Source organism: Orycteropus afer, unplaced genomic scaffold, assembly GCF_000298275.1.
Source record: "Orycteropus afer afer isolate SDZICR_OR568_19922 unplaced genomic scaffold, OryAfe1.0 scaffold00328, whole genome shotgun sequence".
NCBI lineage: Eukaryota > Metazoa > Chordata > Mammalia > Tubulidentata > Orycteropodidae > Orycteropus > Orycteropus afer.
The window spans coordinates 1,366,247-1,378,308 of NW_006921915.1; positions in this window are offsets into that span (position 1 = coordinate 1,366,247).

The window sequence follows — 12,062 nt, forward strand, 5'->3', positions numbered from 1 at the left end:
TTTGGCTCTCTTGGACTTGTTTTAATTGTCTTTAATTTCAAGTTGAATTTGCATATGAGCAGTTGATGGTCTGTTCCACAATCAGCTCCTGGCCTGGTTTTGGCTGAAGATATTGAGCTTTTCCACCACCTCTTGCCACAGATGTAGTCAATCTGATTCCTGTGCATTCCATCTGGTGATGTCCACATGTACAGCCTCCATTTATGTTGTTGAAAAAAGGTGTTTGCAATTAACAAGTCGTTGGTCTTGCAAAATTCTACCATACGAGTTCCAGCGTTATTCCTGTCACCAAGACCAAATTTTCCAACTAGCGGTGATTCTTCTTGGTTTCCAACTTTTGCATTCCAGTCACCAGTGATAATTAACACATCCTGATTGCATGTTTGGCCAATTTCAGACTGTAGAAGCTGATAAAATTCTTCAATTTCCTCATTTGTGGCTTTGGTGATTGGGGCATAAATTTGAATAACAGTCATAAGAACGGGTCTTCCTTGTTGGCGTATGGATATTATCCTATCACTGACAGCATTGTACTTCAGGACAGATCTTGAAACATCCTTTGTGATGATGAATGCCACGCCATTCCTTTCCAATGTGTCATTCCCAGCATAGTAGATCATATGGTTGTCTGATTCAAAATGGCCAAAACCAGTCCATTTCAGCTCACTAATGCCGAGGATATCAATCTTTATGCGTTCCATTTCATTTTTAACAACTTCCAATTTTCCTAGATTCATACTTTGTACATTCCATGTTCCAATGATCAATGGATGTCTGTGGCTGTTTCTCTTCAATTTGAGTGGTGCCACATCAGCAAATGAAGGTCTTGAAAGCTTTCTCTTTTCCATATGAGTAAGCTCCATGGATCATGTTTAGTAGGATAATTCATTATAGTGGCTTTGTTGTCCCTGGCTTATAATTAATTAGTTTAGAGGGAGCTGACCCAGTTCTGACGTATGAAATACGTGGGGCAGTCTACTTAGGTTTGGCAGGTGAGGTAAACACATGCTGTTAGTTTCCTCACTAATTGTTCTACATATGGGCATGATTGTGTATGGATAGGCAAGTAGTTCTGCTTTAAATATCATGAGAGGTTGAAGAGTCAGGTCTGGAAGAGGGCAAAAATGACAGTTTGGAAACCACATAAAATCAAGGCAAGAAACGTTGTGTTTGATTTCATCATTGAAACACAAAAGCATCCTGTCTCCAAATTTGAGTTGACTTTGGTGGTTGAATTATGTTAAAAACATGAAATAATAAGTGTCCTTCATATTCAGAAAATTTTAGTCAGGGTTATTGCTATGGTTGTTCTTGTTTTCAAATGAAGGAATTCTAATTTGGAAAACAAGAGCAACAATTGTTGTATTAATTAAAATTTATCCAATCAGTGCAATATTCACATATCAGGGTAATATTTGCATTCTGTTAGATTACATAGTCACAGATACACAGACCTATTGATTGTACGCTCATCAGCAAAAATTCATGTAATTCACATTTGATTCACATTTTATTGTGTTATCAGTTTTTAAAACTATATAGAACAATCCAAAACTTATTACCTACATTGAATGGTACAGATAGCAAATATTTGTATCTTTTTGGCCTGAGCAGTCTCTCTCACAGTTACTAAATTCTGTTGTTATAATGAATGAAGTACTAGACAATAGATATGTATATATACATAGTTGACTTCCAATAAAACCTTATTTACAAAAACAGGTTGGATTTAATTTATCAATGAAAAGAGCTCTTGTTGTCCAGTGCCCAGTTTTTGCTAAATTTATAATTTTTGAAACCCACTAGAAAAATTCATACTCATAGCTTTTTTAACATGGGAATATAAATAGTCTAGTTTCTAGAAGCATCTCTATGTTCTTGTTATCTCTTTCCACAGTTGGTAATTCTATTTCTAAACATTTTCAGTAATGTGTATTGCAGAATGTTTTCTGAGGAGAGAAAGTAGTAAAATTTAAGCCAAATATTAACATTTATGCAAAATATTTCCTATGCCAATAACAGAATAACACTTAGGTGACTTGCATTTCTGTTTCTGAAAAGAGAAAAAGGTTCTAGTAAGAATTTTTATTTTTTAAGTTCTACAGTACTTCCCAAATAATTTTAGTGTTTAAGAGTAATTAAAAGAAAAAGAAAAAGACAGAAAGAAAAGAGAAGAAAAAGTACCAGGGACATACAGTTAACTTAGGTGATAGGCAGATGCCTTGAAGAAGAAATACAGATAAAAGCAATCTCAGGATTCCATCGTTGTTCCTCTAGTAAAGTACCTTTCAGTAGCTTGTGCAAAAAGAAAAAAAAAAAATTCAGAATTTTGATGGTTCTCTTTTTGGTGAAAAGGACAAAAAATAATTTTAAAGATTTTCATTTAAGCATTAAAAAATCAAGCATCTAGAGCACTATACAGATCTTTACCAGGCTGCCTTAAAAAGCTAACTTAATAAGGAAAAAATTTAACAATAATTGTTGATTTCCAACTATGATTCCTATGAACATATATTTCTGAGGACTGTACTAAATGTTAACCACTTTCAAGTCTACTTCAACTCATCACTGCCTTATGTACATCAGAACAAATTGTTACCTGGTCCTGTCAACATCCTCAATATTATCAATATATTCAAAATCACCCATGTGATTATTGTCCCAGTTCATCATAATGAGGGTCTTCCATGGCCTTCTTATCCCTCTCCTTCACTCAATATTAGGTCTTCCATTAGCAATTGATCCCTGGCAATGATATGTTCATATTCAGTGAATCAGATAATGTGTTGTGATCCATGTTAAAATGATATCATTATTAAACCAATAATAGAAATTGAAGTTTATTTAATCTATGATTTGCAAATCAGAATAATATTTCTCACTATAGAGTCAAAAATATTCCAAAGAAGAAAGACCCTTTATAGGATTTTATAATCCATCATTATTAATTATACTTTGCCATGGAAACCAAAGATTTCAAAAAGCAGCTCAAGAAGACAAAGCCAATTACTATAATGAAATGTGAAAAGACCTGAAGTTAGAAAACCAAAAGGGAAGAACATGCTCAGCATTTCTCAAGCTGAAAAAACTGAAGAAAAAATTTAAGCCTCAAGTTACAATATTGAAAGATTCTAAGGGCAAAACATTGAATGAGGCAAGGAACATCAAAAGAAGATGGAAGGCATACACAGAGTCACTGTACCAAAAAGAACTGGTCAATCTTCATCCATTTCAGGAGGTGGCATATGATCTAGAACCAATGGTACTGAAGGAGGGAGTTGAAGCTGCAATTAAGGAATAGGCAAAGAACAAGCCTCTGGGAATTGACAGAATATCCATTGAGATATTTCAACAAACAGATGCCACACTGGATTCACTTACTCAGTTATGCCAAGAGATTTGGAAGACAGCTACCTGGTCAACTGACTGGAAGAAATCCATATTTGTGCCATTCCAAAGAAAGGTGATCCCAGAGTATGTGGAAATTATCAAACAATATCATTAATATCTCACTCAAGTAAGATCTTACTGAAGATAATTCAAAAATGGTTGCAGCAGTATATTGACAGAGAACTTCTAGAGGTGCAAGCTGGATTCAAAAGAGGACATGGAACAAGGGATATCATAGCTGCTGTCAGATGGATCTTGGCTAAGGAAAAGAATACCAGAATGATGTTCACTTGTGCTTTATTGACTACGCAAAGACACTTGATTGTGTGGATCATGAAAAATTATGGATAACATTGAGAAGAATGGGAATTCCCGAACACTTGATTGTACTCATGAGAACCTGTACCTTGACCAGGAGGCTGTCAGTCTAATGGAACAAGGGGACGCTGCATGGTTTAAAATCAGGAAAGCAGTGTGTCAGTGTTATATCCTTTCCCCACAATTATTCAATCTATATGCTGAGCAAATAATCCGAGAAGCTGGACTATATTAAAAAAAAAAAAAAAGTGGCATCAGATTGGAGGAAGAATCATTAACAACCTGAGATACACTGATGATACAACTTTGCTTGCTGAAAGTGAGGATGACTTGAGGCGCTTACAGATGAAGATTGTGGAACACAGTCTGCAGCATGGATTACACCTCAATATAAAGAAGACAAGACAAAAATCCTACAATTGAGGCCAATGGAAGCAGCAGTCAGGACATTAGATGATGTGTAGCACTGGGCAGGTCAGCTGCGAAGGAACTCTTTGAAGTGCTGAGGAGCAAAGATATCTCCTTGAGGACTAAGGTGCGCCTGACACAATCTGACACAAGCTATGATATTTCCAATAGTCTGGTATGCATGTGAGAGCTGGACAATGAATAAGGAAGACTGAAGAAGAGTTGATGTTTTTGAGTTGTGGTACTGGCAAAGAATGCTGCAGGTACCATGGACTGCCAAAAGAACTAACAGATCTGTTCTGGAGGAAGTGCAGCCAACATGCTCCTTGGAAGCAAGCATGGCCAGACTTCACCTCACCTACTTTGGTCATGTTGTCAGAGGGGACCATTCCCTGGAGAAGGATGGCATGCTAGGTAAGGTGGAGGGTCGACAAAGGCGGGGAAGGCCATTGACAAGATGGATTGACATGGTGGCTGTGACAGTGGGCTTAAGTATAGCAAAGATCATGGAGCTGGCGTGGGATCGGGTGGTGTTTTGTTCTGCTGTGCATGAGGTTGTCATGTGTCAGAAATGACTCGATGGCATCTAACAACAACAACAACGACAACATGGAAATAATAACTTGGTCAAGATATAAAAATTTTCACTCACCAATAAATACATAATTAAACACCTCTTTAAAGTGTTTTATAGGAAAGATATCACTTTTAAGACTAAGGTGCACCTCTCCCAAGCCATAATATTTTCAATAGCCTCATGTACATATAAGATGTGGACAATTAATAAAGAAGATCGCAGAAGAATTGATGCATTTAAATTGTAATGGTGACCAGGAATATTAGTGTACCATGGACTAGTAGGAGAACAAATAAATCTGTATTGGAGGAAGTATAATTTGTAAGTGCCTTACAAGCTAGAATGGCTAGAATTCATCGCTCACATTTTGTCATGTTGTCAGAAGGCACTAATCCCTGGACTACCACTACCCACCACCTGCTGAATAGTGTAGAGGGTCAGCAAAAAAAAAAAGGGAAGACCCTCGATGAGCCTGACTGACACAGTGACTGCCACAATGGACTCGAACATGGAAACAATGGTGAGGATGTCAGGCGTGGACAGTGTTTTGCTCTGTTGTACATAGGGTCACCATGAGTTCAAACCAACTTGATGGCACCTAACAACAACAAACCTAAAAAGAGAAACATAATTTTGACCTAGCACTTTATCTTAAGGAAATTATCAGAGAATTGTACAAAAGTTCATATCTTCTTTCATTTATGGAGTTCTCATGACCTGCTGGACAGTGTTCTTGGTGCCGGTGTCACTGTGATAAAAATGTTTGTATAATGTTATTTGTTCTGCATAGCAAACAATGTAGAAACAATGAAAGCAATTGTTCACACAACTATATTGATTATAGTAATGTTACACAGCCATTAATGTATTTTATATACTTATAAGACTAAAAATAGTTTTTAAAGAAAAGGGATGATGCAGAATAAAAATGATGTGAATAGTTTGATTTCTTATTTTGTTTTTGTGTGTATATATGTTTAATGCTTAAGGAAAGTTTTTATTTTTCCTAATTGCTATTTTTAATCAATCACTTCATTTTTCAATAACATGTTAATAATTACCATGATTTACTTACATATTAAAGATATTTTCCTGAAAAAAAAATAACAAATCTCTTGGATCACAGAATGTTTGTATTTCTTAATACTAAAATGACTTTAAAAGTAACTTGTAAATTTTTCTTTTTATTTTCTTTTTTTTCAATTTTTATGTTTCTTTTTTATTTTTTTTTATTTTAAGAGCTTGTTTTGCATTCAACATTACGTGCACATTTAGTTTCTGCTAAAAGGCAGGGAGGCCTGATCTTCTGACCTCTTCTAACCCCACAAGAGGAAGATAGAATCACTATCAGTAGTCCAAGGACTATTCCTGTTAGGCCAGACATGCTGCCTCCTCCTCACCCTTTCACCAACCCTGACACCAACCGGTCCTCCTGCAGCACTCACCACCTTTCTGCTAGGTTTGATAATTCTCTGCAGTGGCCACACAGAACTCAGGGATTATGGCATTTATTAGGGAAGCACCAGGCTACAATTCAAGTTCATTAAAAATGCTCAGTCTCTCTCAGCCCACCATCTCTCAGCCAACAGTCTCTCTCAGCCACTCTCCCAGCAATACATGTCTGTCGGTGTCTCTCTCAGCAATGCATGTCTCTTTGTGTCTCTTTCTCAGCAGCGTGTGTCTCTCAGGAGTGTGTATCTCTCAGGAGCATGTTTCTCTCAGTAGCATGTCTTTCTCAGCCAGCATTCAGAGAGACTTCTGCTTCTAGGAGACCTCCTTTTGAGCCTGGCAAAGTGACCAAACTAGCCAATCATAACATCAGAATTCCAAGCACCTGAGAGACAGTGACCTTCCCAGAACATAACTTTGTGCCACCGCTCAACAAAAATACCCCAGGTGGATAACTTTAAAAATCAGGAACTACTCAGTTGCTCAAAGCAAATTCCAACATGGAATTTACAAAGACTTTAAGGCTATAAAAGCTATACCAGGTAATTTACAACACTGCATTTTCACTCCCCATTTACCATGTCCATCCATAACCCAGTCTCCTCCCCTCCCTACACAATAACCCTCCCCTGTGCCACTCATATTATGCAATCCTATTTGTCCTGCATTTCCTCAATTTGAATGTAGGTCCTCTGGTGTCCCATGGTCTATCGCTCTAAGGGATGTATTACCATAGAGTATGTGGGTGTGTCATCCTGAATTGAGTGGTCTGCATGTGCATCTTGTTAACCATTGTGCTGAGAGCCAGCCCCTGGGAATGAGTTTTATTCCAAGCCCAGAATGTAATCCAGGGTCATAGTATTGGAGGTCTCATCAAATTCCACCTGACCAGTAGTTCTGTTCACTATTGAGTTTTTTTTTTTTTTTTTGTTGTTGTTGTTGTTGTTCCACATTTCTCCTCCCACTCTGTCCAGGATCTCCAATTTTGATCTTTTCCTGAATGGTTGGCATTGGTAGCCAGGCACCATCTAGTTCTTGGTCTTTTTTTTTTTTTTTTTTTTTGCATTCTTCAGTTTCGACGCTAGAATAGCTGGATCTTAGATGGCCTCTTGAAAGCCTTTAAGACCCCAGTCACTATTTAGCAATGTAGGATGAAGAACAAGGTTTTTATGTATTTTGTTGTGCCAATTGAGTCTGGTGTCCCCCAGTACTATGGTCCTGAGACAGTAGATCTATTGGATCTCTCTCCCATAGTGTCTGGGTGTCTGTGAGGGATGACTCTGTGTCTGTCTTCTATTGTTTCTGTAAGGATTGCAGGTATTTTGTATCACTGGCATCTGTGCATGATTAGCCTCAGCTGAATCTATCGTTGGTCTAGAGTATACTCCTGTTCATTGACCCCTCTCTGATCCTCTCAGGTGTTTATGTGCTATCTGTAACCTGGTGTTCGGTGTTAATGGTAATGCAGTATTGTGGACACATTGGTTGGTATTAGCATCTGTCGTCTATCTCTTATGTGGACAATTTCGTGTCCTCCCATTTCCTAATGTTATCATGGTGGTCACAAACCCTTTCTGTATATCTTTCCCATTACCCACGTCAATGTGTGGGGCCCAGCTACCCTAAAAGTAATCCCTCCTCTTCTCTCTTCATACGGGCAACCTATAAAGTGAGTTCCCTTTCCCAAGCAAACCTTTGTCTTTTTTTGGTAATGGGCTCATAAAGTACTTGTCTTTCTGTGATTGACTTATTACACTCAGCATAGTGTCCTTCAGGTTCATCCACATTGTGAGATGATTCACATATCCCTCATTGTTCTTTAATGTAGTATAGTGTGTGTGTACCATATTTGGTTATCCACTCATCTGTTGATGGGCATTTAGGTTGTTTCCATCTCTGCTATAGTGAATTGTCCTGCAATGAACATAAGTGTACATATGTTTGTTTGTGTGCTCTCATCTCTTTAGGATATATTCCCAGTAATAGAATTGCTGGCTCAAATGGTACTTCTATTTTCAGCTTTTTAAAGAAATGCCATACTATATGCCACAATGGTTGTACTATTTTACAATCCCAACAGCAGTGCACAAGAGTTCCAATGTCTCCACAAGCTTACCAGCATTTGTTATTTTATAATTTGTTGAACTTTGCTATTATTGCTGGGGTGAGATGGTATATCATTGTTGTTTTGATTTCCATCTCTCTAATGATAAATCATTGCGAGCAATTTCTCATGTATTTGTTGACTGCCAGTATATCATCTTTTGTGAAGTGACTGTTCAAGCCTTTTGCCCATTTGTGAATTGAGTTATTTGTCTTTTTGGTGTTGAGGTGTTGAAGTTTTCTATAGATTTTGGAGATAAGACCTTTATCAGATATGACATAGGCATATTTTCTCCCAATCTGTAGATTCCCTTTTTACCCTTTGACAAAGTCTTTTGATACACATAAGAATTTAATTTTTATAAGGTCCCAATCATCTAGCTTCTCTACTACCTCCTGCACATTCTAGGTTATGATTGATAGTTTATTTATGCCATAAATTAGGGCTCCCAGATTTGTCTCTATTTTATCTTCAATTAATTTTATAATTTGGGGTTTTACATTTAGCTCTTTGATCCAGCTTGAGTTTGTTTTTATGTATGGGGTGAGATATGGGTCTTGTTTCATTTTTCTGCAAGTGAATATCCAGTTTTGGCAGCACCATTTGTTAAAGAGGCAGTCTCTTCCCCATTTAATGAGTTTTGGACCTTTGTCAAAGATCAGCTGTCCATAGATAGATAGGTCTGTATCTGGACTTTTGATTTTGTTCCATTAGTTTATCTGTCTATCATTGTACCAATACCATGCTGTTTTGACTACTGTGGCTATATAAAAGTACTTAAGATCTGGGAGTGTGAGACCTCCCACTTTGTTCTTCTTCTTCAGAAGTGCTCTTTGTGTATCTTTCTCAGCAGCATCTGTCTCTTTCCTTTTCATATGAAATTAGTAATTCATTTTTCCATGTCCTTAAAATATTTTGTTGGAATCTTGATCAGGATTGTGTTAAATGTGTAGATTGTTTTAGGTTGTATTGACATTTTAACAATATTAGGTCTACCTATCCATGGACAATTCTTTATTTATGTAGTGCTCTTGTATGTTTTTTGTGTGTTTCTGGTGAGGTTTATTCTTATATATTTTATCTTTTTAGTAGCTATTGTAAATGATATTGTTTCACTTATTTATTTATCAGAAGACTCTTTGTTGGTGTAGAGGAATCCAGCTGATTTTTGTACGTTGACCTTGTATCCTGCCATTTTACTGAACCTCTCTATTAGTTCCAGTAGTTTTTGTTTGTTTGTTTGTTTGTTTTTAATTGAGTTCCTTGGGTTTTCTATGTACAGGATATCATACCATCTGCAAATAGAGATAGTTTTATTTCCTCTTTGCAAATTTGTATGCCTTTTGTTTCTCTTTCTTGCCTTATTGCTCTGGATAGGACTTCCAATACAATATTAAATAGAAGTGTTGATAGAGGACACTCCTGTCTAGTTCTCATTTGTAAGGGGAATGCCTTGAGTTTTTCTCGATTAATAATGATGTTGGCCATTGGCTTTGCATATATACCCTTTATTATATTGAGGAATTTCCCTCCTATCCCTATTTTGCTGAGAATTCTGAACAGGAATGGATGTTGGATTTTAGCAAATGTTTTTTCTGCATCTATCGATATAATCATATGGTTCTTTTCTTTAGTTTTATTTATGTGGTGGATTACAATGATTTTTTTTTTTTCCTGCTATTGAACCACCCTTGTAAACCTGGTATGAATACCACTTGGTCAGGATGTATTAATTTTTTGATATGTTGGATTCTGTTGGCTAGGATTTTGTTAAAGATTTTTGCACCTATGTTCATGAGGGGTATTGGTCTGTAGTTTTCCTTTCTAGTGGTATCTTTCTCTGGTTTTGGTATTAGTGTTATGCTTGCTTTACAAAATGAGTTTGGGGGTATTCCATCTTTTTCTATGTTCTGGAATAGCTTGAATAGCATAGGTGTCAACTCTTCTCTGAATATTTGATAAAATTCTCCACTGAAGCCATCAGGGCCAGGACTTTTCTTTGTGGGATTTTTTTTTTTTTTTTTTTAATTACCTGTTCAATTTCTTCTTTTGTTATACATCTGTTCAAATATTCTATCTCTGAGTGGGATAGTTTAGGTAGGTCTTGTGATTCTACATACTTGTCCATCTGTTCTGGGTTCTCAAATCTGTTGGAGTACAGTTTTTATAATATTCTGTCAGTATCTTTTTAATTTCATTTGCTTCTGTTGTGATGGCAATTCTTGTGATTTGGATCTTCTCTTTCTTTTCTTTTGTTAGAGCTGCCAATGGTTTATCAATTTTATTAATCTTTTCAAAGAACCAGCTCTTTGTTTTGTTGATTCTTCTCTATGGGTTTTTGTTTTCTCTTTCATTTATTTCTGCCCTGATATTTATTATTTCCTTACTTCCAGATACTGTAGCACTCTTTTGTTGTTCTTTTTTCTAGTTGTTGGAGTTCATGAGTTAGAGTGTTGATTTTATTTCTTTCCTCTTTTTTCATACATGATTTTATTGCTATAAACTGTTCCCTGAGTACTGTTTTCACTGTGTCCCATAGGTTTTGGTATGATGTATCTTCATTCTCATTTGTTTCTAGGAATTTTTTATTTCAGTTTTTATTTGTTGCATTTTCCATTGGTTTTTGAGCAGTGAATTATTCAGCTTCCATATGTTTGATGTTTTTCCTTGCTCTTCCTATTATTAATTTCTAATTTTATAGCATTGTGGTCCAAGAAGATGCTTTGTAGTATTTCAATGCTTTCAAATTTATTGAAGCTTCTTTTATCTCCTAACATATGGTCTATTCTGGAGAAGGATCCATGTGCACTGGAGAAGAATATTAATTGTGGTCTTGTCGGGTGAAATGCTCTGTATATGTCCATGAGGTCGAGTGGGTTGATTTTATTTTTGAGTTCTTATGTATCTTTGTTGAGTTTTTTTCTAGTTGACCTGTCCTTCTTTGAAAGTGGTGTATATTAAAGTCTCCTACTACTATTGTAGAGCTGTCTATTGTCCCTTTAATTCAGTTAATATTTGCTTCATATATTTTGGAGCACTTTCAGTGAGTGAATAAATATTTATTATCATAACGTCTTTTTTGGCAATTGACCCTTTCAGCTTCATATAATGTCTTTCTGTATAATGTTCTTATAATATTTTTAACCTTAATGTCTATTTTATCAGAAATTAATATTGCCACTGCTACTCTTTTGTGGTTACTGTTGACTTGGTATATTTTTTTCCCACCCTTTAATTATTAATTTGTTTTTACATTTGTGTCTAAGGTAGATCATTGTAGGCAGCATATTGACAGGTCTTCTTTTTTTATCCACTCTTCCACTCTCTTTTTCTTGACTAATGCATTTAGTCCATTCATATTGAGTGTAATTAGTGATAGATATGAATTGATTGCTGTCATTCTATTTTTGTTTGGTTGGTTGGTTGATGTTTCCTTGGTCTATATACTTTTCTGTGCTGAGTTTGGTTTGTTGCCTAATCTTTTCTCTCTTTTCTTCTTAATTGTTGGTTTTGTGCTTATTAAACCCCAATGTTTTCCTTCCTTCTAGATTTGCTGAGGGAGACTGTTAGTTTTCTCTGTGGTACCTTAGAGTACATTCTTGTCTCTACATCTTTAGAACAGTGTATTCTGTAAAGATATTGTCCTGTTTTCCTCTCCGTTTGGAAGTTTGTCCCAAGAAGTTTTATTCTAATAGGTTAGTTGCTGTTGTTGTGTGCTAATTTGCTTCCTTGATTTTTTAGTGTACAATGTTTTATGGTCTTATTTTGAGTTTATATTTCTGATATGGTTTTAGTGTTGATGTCATATATCCTGAT